The sequence below is a fragment of the Ochotona curzoniae genome, unplaced genomic scaffold (genome assembly GCF_017591425.1).
Source record: "Ochotona curzoniae isolate NIBS_2020 unplaced genomic scaffold, NIBS_Ocur_1.0 scaffold_4506, whole genome shotgun sequence".
In the NCBI taxonomy this organism is placed as follows: Eukaryota; Metazoa; Chordata; class Mammalia; order Lagomorpha; family Ochotonidae; genus Ochotona; species Ochotona curzoniae.
Window position 1 is genome coordinate 27,302,955 of NW_024467119.1, and position 18,147 is coordinate 27,321,101.

An 18,147-nucleotide genomic window follows, 5' to 3' on the forward strand; every position below is an offset into this window, starting at 1 on the left:
TCCCTCCATCATCCATTCCCTCACATCTTCAATGCTTATTGGACTGGCTCAGAGACTAACTGGTTAATTAGTTAGTTAGTTTCATATATATACATATACATATATACATATGTATTTGTTCGTTGTATGCTTTTTATTAGTATTATTTATGTAAATTGGACCACTTAAACATTTGTTAAGTAAGGACATAAATGAATAGCCTATGGTACATTCTCATAATAATTAAAAATTATTCTTAGGGATAAAAAATTAAAACATGGAGAAACGTTTAGGTTGATAATTAAAATGGATATGAAGCTATAAACATAGTATGTGATCAACTATATCTTTAGAAAGAAAGAAGCTGAACTGTGAATTTTTGGTTAGTTTTGCTTTTTTAAAATTTTTTATTAGTATTATTTTTCCATGCTACGATTTCCCACATTTTTAGTGGAATGGCAGATTTACAGAGAGAAGATTTACAGGGAAAAGATCTTCCATCCACTGGTTAACTCCCCAGATGAGTGCATTGGGCAGAGCTGAGCAGATCCAAAGCCAGGAATCAGGAGCTTCTTCTTGGTCTCTCACATGGGTGCACTGCCCCAAGGCCTTGAGCCATGCTCAACTGCTTTCCCAGGCAACAAGCAGGGAGCTGGATGGGGAGTGGGCAGGGACATGAACCCATGTTCACAAGATGCTGGTGCTTGAAGACAGAGGATTAGTCTATTAAGCCATCATTTTGGCCCTGATAAATGGAATTTCTTATTATGGATAGCAAATGTATGCATTTAATGCTTCAATCACAACATTTAGTGGAACACCAAAAAAGCTTAGCTATACTGAATGCAAATGATTGAAGACTTCTAACTTCATTATCTGTTTTCTCAGCAAAGGTGATTTTGGCCTTGGGGGATGGAAAACTCATTTGTAATAAGAAATCATCATATATTGTGGAGGATGAAAGTGTTCTTGATCCATGGGCTCCGAAGACTATTTTGAAGAAATGAAAATAAAACAAAAACATCAAAACACTTGGGTTGCAGCAAACCCAGTACATCTTATGTGATCCCTTGAAATAATCTAGGTAGTGTTTTTCTTTTTACAAGTCAGCTATTATATTTCTTGATTTTCAACATTAGTTCTTAAAATACCAAACTCGTCCCCTCCAGGGAGTTTACAACTTTTGCTTCATTACATAATCAGAACTTTCACCCAAAAAAAGCAATGCAGCGAATCATAAAGTAAAAATATTTAATTCACTTTTGAATGTGGGTTGAACTCAGTACAAGTTGGCAAAGCAGTTTTCTAGGCCAAAAGGAACCAATGTTACATTTAGAAGCAGTTGACTGAATAAGAATATAATCTATGCTTTTTTAAATTTTCATTTCAGTTTATGACACAGTTTCATAGGTTCTGGGACTCCCCCCACCCCTTCTTTTTCCCTCCCCGCATAGTGGATTCCTCTACCTTGTTGCAGTATTACAGTTCAAATCCAGTCATGATTCTTTCATTGCAAGCATGTACCATGCATAGAGTCCAGCATCTTACTGCCCAGATAAATTCAACAGTTTCTTGTGGAGACCATCTCTGGTTGGAAAGCAGAGCTGGCAGAATATCATCCATATGTTGTAAATTTTTGTTGTTATCTAGGTAATGTTTTATACTTCCTGACATGTAAACTCCCCTCACCCCGAATGCCAGATTTCTTAAAAATCATAAAGGGAAAAAAATCACACTATAGTAACTCCTGAAGTAGATGCTTAAGGCCAAATGTGAGTTCCTTCCAATATGTGCATCAAAAATGTACAGAAGAATTCCACAGAGAGATCTATATAAAAAAGTAAACTCTGTTGATAAATCGAGGTTAAGAGTGACACTATGGTGTAACACAGAAAGCTGCTAACTGTAGTGCTGACATCCAAATGAACACCAGTTTGTGTCCCGTCTGATCTAGCTCCTTGTTAGTATGTCTAGGACTGTGACAGAGGGAAGCGGTTATCTTGGGACCTGGGAGACCCCAAAGAAGCACCTTGCCTCTTGCCTCTGACTTTGGGCAATCCAGTTCTGGCTGTTGGCTCCACTTGAGGAGCGAATCAGTGGATGAAGGTATCTCCCTTCTTCTGTTCCTCTTTCTCTGCATGTTTCTATCTGAAGCACTAAACTTAAAAGAAATAAGTAAATATAAAAGAGATTGAGATCAACAGGGCTACAATCAGGGTATTTTTGATTGTCAAGTGAAGCCTTCAGAAAACAATGGTTTTTTGTTGTTTTGTTTTGTTTTGTTTTTTGTTTGCTTAATTCTCCAGATGAAGAAAGAACTGTTAAATTCTTTTCTGAGTCTCACCGAATGGTAGTGATGACCACTCGAACAAATCAGGTAGCTACAAAGTACCAAGCATGCTGAGCATGCTGTGAGATGTTTTTGCTTATATTACTCTTAACTCCAGAAGCAATTGGAATTAGCAGTTCAAACAAACAAACAGACTAGAATAGATAGACAGAGGACAACAAGGAAAGCTTAGAATTAGACAGGAAATGGTCAATGTGGATTCACTTATACCTTAGTAGGTAAGACACAAAGATTAGTTACTCCTTACTGGGGTATTGAAGATTTCTCTGCACACTCCTCCTAAAACTGTTTTGCACCTAAACTGTTGACCTATGTCTTGTTAGAGTTATAAGCCAGTGTAGACTACCTGAAAAACTGCCAGGTTCAGCAAAATCATGCTTCAACACTATAAACTGATAAGTACGAAGATGAAAATAGACACGAGAAAGCTGAATAGTAACCTATAGGCATTTTAAGGTGTAAAGAAGACGGTTGTATATAAACTAAAATTGAAATGTCAATGAAGTAGTCTCAGGATGTGGTTAAGAACTTGCATTTTTTAACATATTGGTTACTCAATACCATGTCAATTAATTCCATAACGTTATAAATCATTGCTGATGTTATGTTGGGGCTTTTAATTGATCAGGATGATACTATGCCAGCTCTACCTTCAGACCAGAGATGGTCTCCCCAAGAAACTGTTGAACTTATCTGAACCATAAGATGCTGGACTCTATGCTTGGTATATGCTTGCAATGAAAGAATCTCAATTGAATTTGAACTGTAATACTGCAACAAACTGGAGGAATCCACCATGGGGGAGTATTTAGCGATGGGTGGGGGGAATCCCAGAGCCTATGAAACTGTGTCACATAATGCAATGTAATTAATAAAAAAAAATTTTTAAACAAGTAATCTATACAATCCTCCATCCAAATATTATTATTGTTTTAATTGAATCTTCAGGATCAGATGTTGGTAAAGAATGTTTCCCAACTTGATATAGTAAGCAAATGACACCAACTTGGAAACAAAAGACATATTTTCTTTGGATTCATGTATCATGTAATTTTTACTATGTTTCCTTCTTGTGTGCCTTTCAATATAAAAATTAGAATAATAATCTTCATGTTTCTTGGGTTGATAAATAACTGATCCTAGTCTCAATAACAATCTATATCTTTTTTATGAAAGAATAAAAGTAAATTAAAAAATAACAACAGTAACAAAAAAATCATCCATGCTTTTTCACATTTTTGTCTTCTCAGTGATATCAGCTGTACCATCAACCTGCAGATAATGAAAACTGGCCCTTAGGCACAGGAAATCTGATGCGGAAGGCCACACTGACTTGATCACGATATATATGTGTTTCCTAAAGCGTCAAAGAAGCCACAAAGCTATTCCTTCAAGCTCTGCCAAAAGTACACATACAGCCACATTCTTATAAAAATCGCCCAGAAATTATCACAGACATTTCAATGCTGAAACAACCTAAGATCAGAAGACTAAAGTCTGAAAGAAAACATACACACCAACTATAAGCTAAAGACAATAATAGTGCTACCACATGCAACATAGTTAAGAAAAATGCAATAGCACATGGTCTCTCTAAAATAATAGCATATCGTTGATAAAGATCCTAAACATATTTATTGTTTCCTTTGATGATAAAAAAAAGACTCAGTATATAAACTAATTGAATTTCCATTTTACCAAAATATTTTCTTGAAGCATTAGCTTTATTTTTGCATTAAGTGGGCTGTTAACCTGTTCATGCTTTATTTCATTTAATAAAGTATTGTGTATTTAAACTAAATTTTTAATTTAATTCTTAATTTTACAACTGTCTAGGCATCTGGACAATCATCATAGAATTCCTGGAATTGAATAGTTTAGATGCTGAGAGCTATGCACAAAGAATGCTGCTTTTATATTTGATTTCTAGGAGAAAGCACAGAATCTAACTACTCAACGTGCTTCCACATGTTAACTAATACCCACCACCCTGCATTGGAAGTAATATAAAAAAGTGAAAAGAAACAAATGTACAAACTTACAGTTACAAACACATTGGACCGTACTGAGGAGATAGCTAGAATCTTTTTCTTTTTAAGATTTATTTATTTATTTGGAAAGGCAGATTTACAGAGAAGAGAGAGAGAGGAAGATCTTGCATTTACTGGTTCACTCCCCAAGTGACTGCAACAGCGGGTGCTGAGATGATCCAAAAGCAGGAGCCAGGAGCTTCCTGCAGATCCCTCAAGTGGGTACATGAACCCAAGGTTTGGGGCTGTCCTCGACTGCTTTCCCAGGCCACAAGTAGGGAGATGAATGGGAAGTGGAGCAGCCTGGATTAGAACCAGTGTCCATATGGGATCCTGGCGAATGCAAGGCAATTACTTCAGCCACTAGGCTACTGTGCCGAGTCCAGACAGCTAGAATCTTTTTTTTTAAAATATATATTCTTATCTTGAATTTTTGAATTATGTGGTACAATTTCACATACAATGGGATTCCCCCCACCCAAACTCCCACCCCTTGACAGATTTTCCCCATTTTACTACAATGGTATAATCCTTCATAAGGAATCATAATTCCATCACTCTCTTATTTAAGTGTACCCCAACATTGCTACAGACAATGTCAGACAGTCAATATTATATCAACAAGCACTTTGCCCCACTCTGGAGTACTGTATTTTAGCAGTGTTCCTTAACATATAGCACAATCATTGGAGGTCCTGCTAAAACAAAAGGGTTGGTCCCTATCAGGACCCGGTAAAAAGAATTTTTAAGGCAAAACTGAGCTCTTGGACCTGGCACCACACTTATTAACTATTGTCTTAAAGAGTTTCTAAAGCACATTTTCTACACTATTATCAACAATTATAATCATGTTATTTACTTCCACCCAGTATGCAGGATGAGTACACACACATACAAAAATGAAATGGACGCCACATTTTCCTTCCACTGCACATGATGAGGCTGGATATCTTTCTATTCCAGTCTATTTCACCATATTGTATACCATTTCACTCAGAAAGAAACTGTGGTCCTGAACCACTAGTGGATTTAATAGCCAATGATAGATAAAGATCTACAGTTTTTAAAACGCATTGCTCAGGACCACCCCATTTGTCATTAACTGAGCCATAACAACCACTGAGTTTTATTGATATTTATCAGGTGCCAGACATCCTTCCAGTCTTTTCCTATACACTGTTCACATTATAAATCAAAATCCTCCTTTCCTAAGAAACACTGGCTTTGAACAGATGATCCCAAGTGCTTATTTCATTTTTGTTTTAATCCTTTTTTCATTGCTTTCCCAAATAAATCAAACTTTGTTGTCACAGTTTAGCTTTCCCAAGTTGAGTCCATGCTTCCAGAACGAGGCTATACTTGCCTGCTTCTCCTTCCTCCACCTCCACCCACGGCTCATAGTGCCCTTGTGTCTTTTGTCCCCATGTCTAAGCATTAAGTAATAGGTAAAGAACATCTGATATCCATGGTCTGTGGCCTTTAGGTTTGCTTCCCACAAGAAAAGTCCAGTTAAGCAAATCATTACATATTGATGCAGTTATTGGCCTGGTAGACAGTCTTTTCTCACGGGACACCACAATTAGTGCTAGCAAGCATACAATTGTTGTATAAAATTTAAAATAATAAAAAAATTTAAACAGTTTTTAAAAGATATGGGAATCAAAATGGCAGAATAGGGTAGGGACACATTTAAACAGAGAAACATTAGCCAGTGTGAAACAGAGAGGGCACATTCCAGGAAACAGGAGAGGACAGAACAATAGCAGAGGTATACCTGGAGACTGACAGACACAGAAAAGCAGCAAAAACAATAGTGTGGTGTTTGCAGTTACTGACACCCTGGTGGCATTCAGCCAGTGGTGATCTGAACTCCACCAGCAGCCAGAACTCCACCAGCAATCAGGTGGGAAGGGACTTTCACTGGGAGCTTGGGAGGTGAACCCAGACAAAGAACTGTCCATCCTGCTGGTCCATTTCATTTGACCAGGAGCAGAGACAGAGCAGCAGATCCCAGATGGGCAGTGAGGGAACAGGGTGGTTTCACAACCTAATCTGCACCCCTAGAGCCAAATCAGGCACCATAATGTTTAAAGAGGAAAAAGTAAGGGAAAGAAAGAACTGAGCATATGCTGAGCTGGGAGAGAACTCATTTCTGACTAAGTGAACTGCAACAATGTGGCATCCTACAGGCTCATCCAAGATCTGTAGCCCCCAGACCTGATGGCCAGAGGATCAGGAACTCTAGTAGTGGCATGTCAGGCACCATTTTGTACACTGTGGCAAAAGCTTTAGGATTGCAGGGACAAAAGTGAACTGTGCATGTGCTGAGCTCTCGAGAACTCACTGAGTTTAGTGGATTGTATCGGTCCCACAGGAAAATGATACTGATTGTGGCATCATACGAGTGAAAATAGGTCCAGGTGGCGTTCAAAACTAACAGCCCAACAGGTTCCTGCAAGATTACCACCACCAACAACTTAGCTATATAGGATTCCTGGTGTCTCCCTAATTCTGGGATCTGCTCCAACCGGAAGTCGGAGAAAATATGTACAGACAACATTGCAGCCTCAGCACAGTGTCACAGGAGGTAGAGAGTGGTGAGCCAGGAGCTGGGGCTATGGAGATCATGGTGGAAATCTAACATAAGAACCCAGGCCTGGAACTTGCTGAAGGAAGTGGCACAATTGGCTGCAAGCAAAGAGCCATGTACCAATTGCAGTAAGTAAAATTAAACTGTAGACCTGTGGGTGGCACAGCTTAGAAATCTGCCCCAAGGAGAAGAATCTGCTAACAAGAAGTACAATGACCAAGAGTAAAAGAAGACACAAAAGCACAATGAATAAAACTGAAGACTCCCCTGCAAAGGAGCAAAACCCTATGCCAACCTCAGAGTTATCTGAGGAAATCATTGAGAAAATGGGAGACACAGAATTTAAAACATCTGTTATAAAGCTTCTTATCAAAAATGAGACGCATGTAAAGCAGGTGTTTAAGGCCTTCAATGAATATGTCATACTGGAAATAAATCAAATTAAAGCTGATACATTAGAAATGAAGAATACAGTGTAGCAAATACAGCATTATTGGTGTATTAAAGTGGAGCTTTAAAAAAAAAAGTATACCGTACCATAAAAGTACAGTGGAGAATCGCTAAAATAGACTGAAACAAGCTGATGAAAGAATCTCAGAATTGGAAGATGTTTTTTGTCATCAGGGTAAAACAAGCAAAAAGCTGGAAGCAGAGCTGAATCAGGCCAAAGAAAGTATTCAAGAATTAAAAGACAGTATTAAAAGGCCTAATATAAGAATTATGAGTCCCAGAAGGTGCAGAAAGAGAAACTGGGATTAAAGGTACATTCAATGAAACAATAAGGAAAATTTCCCTAATCTGGAGAAAGAATTGAAAAACAACATGCAGGAGGGTCACAGAACTCCCAACAGGCTTGATCATAAGCGATTTTCACCAAGACACATGATAATTATGCTCTCTTCATTCAGACATAAGAAAAGATCCTTAAATACACACATGAAAAAATTATGTATAGGAATACCAGTTAAACTCATAGGAGAACTCTCACAGAAAACTCTACAGGCCAGAAGAGAATGGAGTGACATATTCCAGATTCTAAAAGAAAAAAAGTTGCTGGCCCAGAATAACATATTCACAAAGCTTTCTTCTGTCTTTGAAAATGAAATAAAATTCTTCCACAGTAAAGAAAAGTTAAAAGAATTTGCCTCTTCCTAACTTGCCCTACAAAGGATACTTCAAAATGTTCCCTTGACAAAGAGAAGAGGAATAGCACTCACCAAAACCAAAGGCAAATATGAAGAACATTCCAGTAAAATGACAACAGATGACCATGAACAAAACCCATTGCTAAAATACAGGACCAAATTTCCACCTATTTGTATTAACCCTGAATGTAAATTGTTTATGCTAGATCAAACATCATAGATTACTAGACTGGATTAAAAAACAAAACCCATCTGTTGCCTACAGGAGACATATTTCACCAACAAAAATCAGCGGAAACTATATCTCACGGATTTTGATTCTCTTGTTGTTGTTGGTTTGATCTCTCCAAAGCACTTTCTTCTGATTAAATTCTTCAGTGACTCATAGATCATATATAGCATCATTTTCCTCAAGAAGGTTATTCATTTTCTTTTTCATTTCCTCAACTATACTTCAGTCATTCAGTAGCTTGTTACTTAACTTCACAGTGTTGTTAATTTCTTTTTTTTTTCTTCCTGTTATTGATTTTGTTTTGAGGCTTTTCATTTAAGGGGATGTACAGTAACTGTGTGATGGAGACTGTCATATCCAGATGTGAGGCTACAATGCAGGTATGCATCTCTTTTTCTAGACTAAAGATGGACTCTCAATGAAACTGTTTACTATTTGACAATAAGATGATGGAATCTCTGCTATTGTCCATGCCCACAATAATGGACATATGACTGTGTATGAAGAACGATACTTTAGTAACGATATAGGGAAACTCGGGGGGCAGGTGAGATTGGGGAGGGGATAAGGGAAATCCCAGGGTCCATGGAACGGTATCACAAAATGATAATAATAATAAAAGATTTTTAAAAGATGTGCTGGGGGAAAATAAACTAAAGCTACACAATAAAATATATTAATATTTATCTAAATATCTAACAGAGTTAAAACAAAATACAAGTGGAGGCAATTTGATTTATTTTTCATAAGCCACTTAGTTAAACTCAATTGAAAGGGCTGGGTTTTATCGGTACATTAAAGTAGAGCTAAAAGAATGCAAAACTTGTCATAAAAAGACCCAAATGAAGGTAGAGTTAAGCATCAAATTTCTGAGCTTCTTGTGTAACAGGCAAAAGTATGAGAAACATGTTGTTTTCTTAGCTTCCACGCTTTTAACAAAACAAATACTAATACTTAATCAGAAAATAGAGCTTTTGAAATCCAAACCAGCAAAATGAAAAATGGATCTATTGTAGAGACCTTTACATAAAGGTTTTTGAAATGTTCAACATAAACTGTCAGGGTAGTTTCGTGCAGTCCATGAAAGTATTATCTTAGTTATATTTGCTAACACTAAGAAAAAAAAAGCAGAACAAAAACACTAGAGTATCTTGCTAAAGCATATTATAACAAAGTCATAGAATTTGATATAGATGGAAAATCTGGATACTTTGAAGAAGTTACTGATTGGACTATTACTATTACATATCAATGCTTCTTCTTCCAGTCACAGTATCCAGAGCCGCTGAATAAAGAGTTAACTTGATCATGAAGTCTTCAGATAATACCTGAAATAAAAGTATTATGCATTCCCGGTGGAAATATTATCCAGCAATAAAAACCAAAGTGCCAAAGATAACATTTGCAAGTGCCAAAGATAACAGTGCTCTGAAAATGAAGTGGGCCTATTTGTATTTTGACCCAAATGGAGTGTAATCCATTTTGTGCATGCTGGATAGTAGAAATAACTGTAGACAAAGACATATTTTAAAGAAGAAACACTGTTATCCTGCTCAACTAATCATCGTGGGAAGAAACTGCATAAAGCTTGTACAGAATGGAATTAAAAAGATCCCTTTGGTGAAAGAACTCTGAAATAGAAGCATAGATTGTTCAATATAGGCATTTTTCCATGAACTGTTTGAATACTTCTCTAAGAATACATTTCAGATCATTTTTCCACAGGGGCTGGCATTGTGGCATAGGGGCTAAGTTGTCACCCACAATGCCAGCATCACATATGGACACTGATTTGAGTCCCCCCTGCTGCACTTCTGACCTAGCTCCCAATATCAATTCAGCTCCCTGTTACTGATCCTAGGAACTTAAATCCAAGTACACAAGTACTTTGAGCCCTGCCACCCACAAAGACATTTGGATGAAGCTCCCGGTTCTTGTGATCTGAACGACCCGGACCCTGCTGTTACAGACACTTGGAAAGTGATCTAGCACATCAGAGACTCTCTCCCCTTCTTTCTGTCTCTCTCTCTCTGACTTTCAGATGAATCAATCTCAAAAATTACAATAAAACAAACTTTTTTATGTTTTAATTTACCACAACTTTATGAAGTTCCTTCGTAATAATCAGTAACAAGAAATAAGGTGTGCTTTTCAATTTTTTCCTCTCTATCCATTTCCACATTCTCCCCTGATGCAATATGATTTCCCTCAAACAGTAAAACTTAAGAAAACTACTAATAGCTAAAAATACCCTTTTTTAAATTTTGTTTGATGAATTAAGAATACTTTTTATTCCACAGGCAATATCTCCAAATCTAACTTCCTTATTAGCAATCACAGTCAAATCCAGGACCTCCCATTGGGACTTGATTGGTTATAGATTTGATAAAGTACACTACAAAGTGCAATTGTGGAAAACAAATGTGTGCTAAAAATGTTTCGGTTATCTCCAGGTTAGAATGCATTTTTTGATTTCCAAAAGAAAACAATGACTCCATCAACTCCAGACCTGTCCATAGAGGAGTGGCTAAAGAAACTGTAGTATACCTACTCTACGAATACTAACTAGCCATTAAAAAGAATGAAATTCTACCCTTTACCACCAAATGGTCCCAGCTAAAGACCATTATTCTGAGTGAAATAAGTCAATCCCAAAAGCACAAATACCATTTATTCTCAGATATAAGGCAACCTTTATGTAAGTTATAAGATCAATGGACATTTCAATACTATTTTTGCTGCAGTCCCCGTGAGTTTTTCTGTTTTTGTTTGTGTTTTCATTTCTTCAAAATATTTTCTTTTCCCTTATTAAGCTCTTCACTGACTCATATATCACACAGTAGCATCATTTTACTCAAGAAGCTTTCGTGTTTTCTTGGTCATTTCTTCATTGACACGTTGGTTATTCAGTAGCATGTTCATTGACTCCATAGTGCTGTAAATCTTTTGTTTTATCTTTACTCCCGTTGTTAATTCTGTTTCAGGGCTTCTCAATTAAGGGAATGTATAGTGATTGTGTAATAGAAACTACCATATCCAATTGTGAAGATACAAAGCAATATGCATTTCTACTTCCAAATCAAAGATGGACTCCCAGTGAAACTGTTGGATATATCTTGACAATAGGATGCTGGACTTTCTGCCATGGCCTGTACTGGCAATATCAGGACACACTTAAATAACAGAATGATGGACTTATGACTGCTTATGAAGTACTATACTATTATAATAATATGGGGGAAATACGTTGGGGGAGGAAATTTGGGGGAGATGGTAGGAGAAATCCCAGAACTGATGGAATTGTATCATAAAACTAAAAATAAAATAGAAGAGAAAAAAATATTATTCAAAACCTATTAAAACTCACCATGACAGCCAACACAATAAAATGACCAATTCTTCCTGTATGGAATTGGTTAAATTTTCCCACAGAAAGTTCCATCTTAAGTGGGCCACCAAGCGTCAACTGGGACTTTCCAGGCAGTGGGCAATCCAGATGAGTGAAGCCATGAATAAGTGTTGAGAAGTGTGATCAGTGCAGCCCCTGAACAGGAAGAGGAAGCTCTAAGGAGTTCAAAGCAAGCAGTGTAGATCTCTGGGATTCAAGAAAAGTTTCAGAACAAAGGGTTTATACAACCCCGTCTGGACTTCATAAAGATCAATTGTAGCATTTCACAGCAGAGGATAGACACTGCTTGAAAACACACATGGGCACAATAATCTCTGAAAACAGAATCTTCTTCAACTCATCATCACAATAATGCCTCGATTTCCATGTGATTTTACTTAGCTGATGAAACCTTGTAAAGTTACAGTTCACATAGTCAAGAAAGATGGTCACAATTGGGAGACTCAAGATGGGGCTGTAGCTCTCACATGAGGACCATTCGTGTAAGGGTTAAATTGATCACTTACAATTTTATTTTTCAATAGCTTTCTCCATTTGGAAAAAAATTAATTCTTTAGTCATAACCATTGGGGAACAAAACAGACTTCTTTATTGTGCACCCTATTATGCCTTTTTTTCTTCCAACATGAACACCTCCGGTTCTTGTTATTGTCTGCCTCTGCACCCACATGTGACCAAGTGAGTCACTAGGCTCCATCTCCTTCAGCTTGCTTGTCCTGAACACCCACTTTCAACAAAACTCACACATAGCGTGAAATAAGGAATCAGCATGACACAAGCTCAATTCATAGAGGGAGCCCTCTTCAGAAACACACAGGACAAGAAGTGCAGGAAACCAAGACACTATAGCAGCATACATACAAGAATAAAAACCAAAATGTATAGTTGAAACTTTGCTGCCAGGTTTCCTCTTTCAACCCTGGAAAGTCAACAAGGATACTAACAGTGCCAGAAAGAAAAGACTTTGATGGGCCAGTAGGTCACTGTGAAACTGTTAAGGGCACTGCTGTTAAACACTTCCTTGTCATTGGCTGAGACAGCAAAGCAATCAGATACAAGCTTCTCATGACCACCTGCTGCACATTCCTCACCGCCCCCCCTCCACCGCCAGAGTCCAAGATCCCACAGTAAATAAAACCAGCATCCATGGGAGCCCAGAGACCATCCATTGGCCACTACTATCTCAAACAAAACATCTAAGGAGGTCACTGAGGAACGCTGCCAAGAACACTCTTATATTTAAATCTATGTTCCTGTCAAGATGGGTGCATTCCGAGAGCAATTTCTTCAGCAGCAGAGTTTTTCTTCTAGAGAACCCAATTCTTTCCCATTGGCTGTCAAGGTCTGTATTAAACAAACAGTTCAGATTCATGGTATGCGTAGCCCAAAAGAAGACCTCAAATCCAAACTCTGAGAGGAAATAACGAAGTATAATCATAGATAAATGACAGTCAAGGATAGACTTTCAGCAGATTTCCACAGGCAGAAGGAATCCCTGGGTCTCTTTTCTGTTATTCCTTAAATTGTGTAGTCCTACCACATGCCTCACACTCACTTCCAGATTTGAAAACTCTGCATCCTGTATCCTGTATTCCCACTTAAAGGCCCCACTGCCGAGAACATTTCTCCTGCGAGCAGTAAAATGACATTATTGAGTTTCAAGTTTTGTCAATACCCAATCTGCAGCTCAGCCAAGGCTCTGAAACCAACAGACTTCCGAACCTACTAGCTGAACACCAGGCAGATCAGCAAGATAAAACAGGGAGCTTCTAGACTCTCTTAGAAGTTAAAATACCCCAAAGAAAAACGAAGGGTCAGGAAATTTAAAAGGGGGAGTGAGCTTATGACAAGTTTAATGTAGCTTAACACTTGTGTGTCAGCATTTTCAAATATATTAATGTGATGTGCTTTATGTTTTCCACCGCCCACGTCAATACTAACACTAACACGCCTCTATACCCTTAAGACTTGGTTCGGGGTTCTAGTTAGAATCTGAGACCAGTTCCCTTGTGGTTAATCTGTCCATATTCTTCTCCCTAATCGAGTAAAGCTTTTAAACCCTATTGTAAATATCCTCAAGTCTCAATTAATTTGTCTTAAATAAGTAGACTCAGTCACACATATTGCTTTACCTAGAGGAAAGCAAGTCCTTCCAACTTTTATATTGCAAATACCTACCTTTATTTATTTATATTCTTTTTCTAGAAGCACATGAAATATTTATGGCTTGGAAGACCATGAAAATGAGTAACATAAAATATGACGGGGACAAAAATGTTTGGAGGTGAGAGCTGAAATGCTTTAAAATTGATATTGACAACAAGACATGTTGGGCTTTCTGACACAGTTGACAGTGAAAACTTAGTATCTCAAAGGAATTCAGAGAAATATTACATGCCTTCTATTTGGGGCCCTAAATAGGATATGCCATCTGAAGTAATTTTAATCAGAACATATTACATGTTTATCCTTAAACTAGATACTTTCTCAAAATGTTGCTCTTTTTCTTTAAAAAAAAAAAAAAGAAGAAGAAAAAGAAGAACGTTTATAACAGCTTTAAAAGCTTGGAAGACTTAAATTTCCCTAACACTTGTGTACACACACACACACAAATGCTTATTATAAAAACCTCTATATGTTTGTCATCTAGAAAGTTCTTTAAAGATACTAGAGGAAACAAATGGGGGGGGGGAGGAAACTGTGTTGCATCAAGGCTTTTCAATAATCTCAGCTGTTTTTTAATGTCAGAAACGCAAACAGCTTGCTGTGTTTCCAAGCACGCTTGAGCTCGCAGACACACATACAAAAACATACATACATACATATGTTAGCACGCACACGCTGCACCAGCCCAGGATTCTATGAGCCCAGCTTGCCCCCAGCAGCCTTCTCCCGGTGCAAAGCAGCTGCTCCCTACCCTTCGCCACTGTTCAGCGCGCTCAGCGCCCCCAAACCCCGCAGCCGCAACACTTACCCTGATGCCAGTGCACCCCGGCCACGGGACAGCAGCTGCTCCGAAGGACAAGGCTCTGGGCACCAGCCCAGAGAAGAGGAAGAGAAATCGGGGGCCCGCACGGTTCTTTCACTTCTCACCAACAGGGCAAGTACTGAGCTCCATTCACTCGGTTGCCCCGCAGCTGCGCTGGATTTGGAGGAAACAGCCTGCAGCTGGGAGAGCTGTGGAGGCCCAAGAAAGTTGGGAGTTGGGGGAATGCTTCCCTCAGTCCCCTGCACCTAACTCTTTGCGGGTCTCCGCTACAGTCTTGACAGCTCCCGTCTTCTCCACAGCCCTCGCTCGGAGCCCCGCGGGGTTGCACCAGGAGCTGGGCTGAGTTGCCACATGCACTTGAGAAATGCGAGCAGTTGCGCAAAGTCCCAGAAGTTAGAAAGAGTGATTGTGTGTGAATGTGTAAATATACAGTACAAGAGGCCGGGACAACTGAGGGAGGCCAACCCTCAGACACAGCCCGGTTTCAGATTTCATTTGGCAACTGGCAGCTTCAGAAGACTCAGCCGCACTACCGGGGAGGCAGGCGGGAGCCCCGCCCTCCCCACGCCCGGGTTATCTCAGGCCCCAGGACCCTGCCACCGGGTGGCTGTCCCCCAGACTGCCAGCCGGAACCGCGGAACCGCCCCTGCTCTGCTGGCTCCCTCCTCGGCCGGCCTTCCCTAGTTTCATTTCCAGAGCAGCACAGATATATCCTGCAGGTGCCAGAGGGTTGGGAAATGTGGGTCCCATGTCCTCAAAAACCTCTGCATCTCTTTAACAAAATCCAGTACCTACTCCTGTAAAATCTTATTTCTGCACTGAGGGCTTTCTGTGTCCTCGCATTACTGTTCCGAGAAATGCCCAGTTGGACCGGTGGTCTCTCGTTACAACCTTAGAGAAATTCGAGCTGCATGGCTTCCTTAGCACATGCTAGAGACACAAGGACACAGCAATGAGCAGCTCTTGCTGATGCAGACCCCCACTTCGCATCATTACCAGAAAGAACTTTCAGTTCCTGGTCTTAACACTGCAGGTGACATGCTGTGCCAAGTTCCAAAGTTTCACAGAGCCCCCCCCCCCCACTCCGTTTCGACCATCACCAGTCCCCAAATAAGTGTCCCCTTGAGGGACCTCCAGTGATACAGTAGGACACTCCCAAGTTTAGATTTACAGACACTGCAAATGGTGAATCTGAATAGAAGCTGATAGGTTCTTTCCATCCCCACTCCCTCCACGCGCCCCCTCCCCCCGTTTGTTGGGAGAAAAAGTTCTCGGCTCCCTTCCAGGCTGAAGTCCTCCTAGAAGAATTGATTTTCTGGCTGGAGAATTCTCAGGCCTTTAGTGAATCAACCTAAGTTCTGATGGGAGTAGAGGAATCTCTTCTGATATTTCCTCCTGACACAATGCGTATGGAATTCCTCGCCAGAGGCAAAATGGTTTGTTGCCTAATTGGTGGGAATACATGATCTTTATCAAGGCCTTACATGTTCCCGGAACCCTGGCAGGTTGAATGCTGATGGACAGTTTTAGATGAAAGGTGGAAAACAATACAATTAACCAAAATAGAATCTGCACACACTTAAAACACTCGAAAGCCTCCGGAGAAGTTGTGTGTTCTGTGGGTGTGATGCAGGATCGTGACATTTAAAAAAGACAGGAGACCTTTCATGTTGGCAACCTGTTTCAGGATTTAACAAATGTTACCACAGCAAGCTAGACTCAGGTTGATACAGAAGTGAAGTTTTCATGAATGAAGACTGAGTAGAACCTAGTTCCAGAGATCAAGATTCACTGGTAAGGACACACCCTATCCTTGTGCCCAAGGCTGTAGCTCTCTCTCTCTCTCTCTCTCTCTCTCTCTCTGTGCCCCTTCCACTTGACATGACTTCTCTGATGCTTGTGATGTATTCATGGTTCTCTTAGTTGACACAGCACAACGGAGGGAGAAAAAGGTTGGCAGGTGATGGATCAGGCAGTGGAGGGGATGCAGAGGTGTTCCAAGTACCAATGCTAGCCCCTCTCACTCCTGCCGCCCTCCTACCTCTCTCTACAGTGTGAAGAACCACTGCCTTCTCTTCCCAGAAGAGTTATTAGTTGTATAAGGACATGCTGGGTTTTTCATGGAACTCAGAGCTCATTTTGTCTCATTTATTTGTGGGTTAACCAGGTCTAGGAGATACCATTCCAAAGCATGATGGCAACATGGAAAGCGAACAAACGTTTAAACAACAGGGCTAAAGTCTGGTTTTCACAAGAAGAAAATGAGATGACAGAGACCCCAGGAACATGGTGCCTGCCATCCTGCTACCAGGGTCAGGGCTAAGAGATTGCCTAGGGGACCATTTAAAGTGGGATTTTACCCCCCAAAAAACTTAATAGTGCGTTAAAGGCATGCTACAAAATCCAGAAATGATCCACTGGCATGGGATAATTGTGCAGGACTCCCAGGTCCTACAGAAGACAAGTCCATGAAAACTATCAAAGGCAAGGAGGCGCTGAGGGGCTTCTCTGTTGCCAGGAGAGAGGTGTGATACCTCTAGAACCAGAGGGATTCCGAAGATGAAGAAACACAACGAACAAGAGGAAGAAGAGGGAAAAGATAATGACCTCCCCACAACTGGACAGTTGTTCAAATATCAGCATTGCCAGAGGCAAGGACAGGAAGATCAGCCAAGGCAAAGCCCCTGGACAGCTACTGTCAGGCCATTCTATATCTGGACTTCAGTTGGGGAAATTAAGTAAGAGTTTACATATTCCCTCTGGTATTTCAAATATATAGGTCACATGTTACTATTAGTCAAGATGGATTAAAGTTATCTTAATGTACTTTAATAAGTCAAAATTTGCAAAAATAAGCTCTACTGGATTCCTTGCTAGACTCTTTGAAGACCTTAGCATACAGTTTTTTTTTTTCTTAATTGATGTATCACCCTACTGTCCATAATAACAGATACTGGAGATCTTTAATTATGTTTTAAGAAAAGATAAATTCCTCAGAGGGCAAAAACACAGTTCACAAAACAAAATAGTCAAGATTTGCCAACATTGTAACATTTCTTACAGACTGAGCAACAATGCAGAATTTGTGTGGGTAACTGGAATATGCCAAGATCTGACTGCAGGGTTAAGATAGAAGGCATGCTTTGGAGCATGTCTATTTCTAAACATCTGTGTTATTTTTCTCTTTTTGTTTCTTGGTAAAGTTTTTTTTATTATTATTTTTTTTTTCACAAAGTTCACCTTTGTCTTAGCTAAATAAGTTTGAAAGAAATGAAGTTTCATTCCCACTCTTCCCAGTAGCTTTGGAACACGGGGAGTTGGATATGCACTACTGTTTTTGAAATAGCTGACATGAGCCATCTAAAAGAATCCAGGAGGAAAGATGTTAAAAGTGAGACTAACACTCTGCACAGCAGTTAAAAT

At 39.5% G+C, this 18,147-nt stretch overlaps 1 protein-coding gene across 1 annotated transcript in view; it reads right to left on the reverse strand.

Moving 5' to 3' along the window:
* ARHGAP24 (Rho GTPase activating protein 24) overlaps positions 1-15,215 on the reverse strand; it is a 397,185-nt gene extending 381,970 nt beyond the window's left edge. Inside the window, exon 1 of the mRNA XM_040967005.1 lies at positions 14,710-15,215. The gene's annotated coding sequence lies outside the window, so the exon portion shown is untranslated. The remainder of the gene's footprint in view (positions 1-14,709) is intronic.
* Between the last annotated feature and the right edge of the window lie 2,932 nt (positions 15,216-18,147).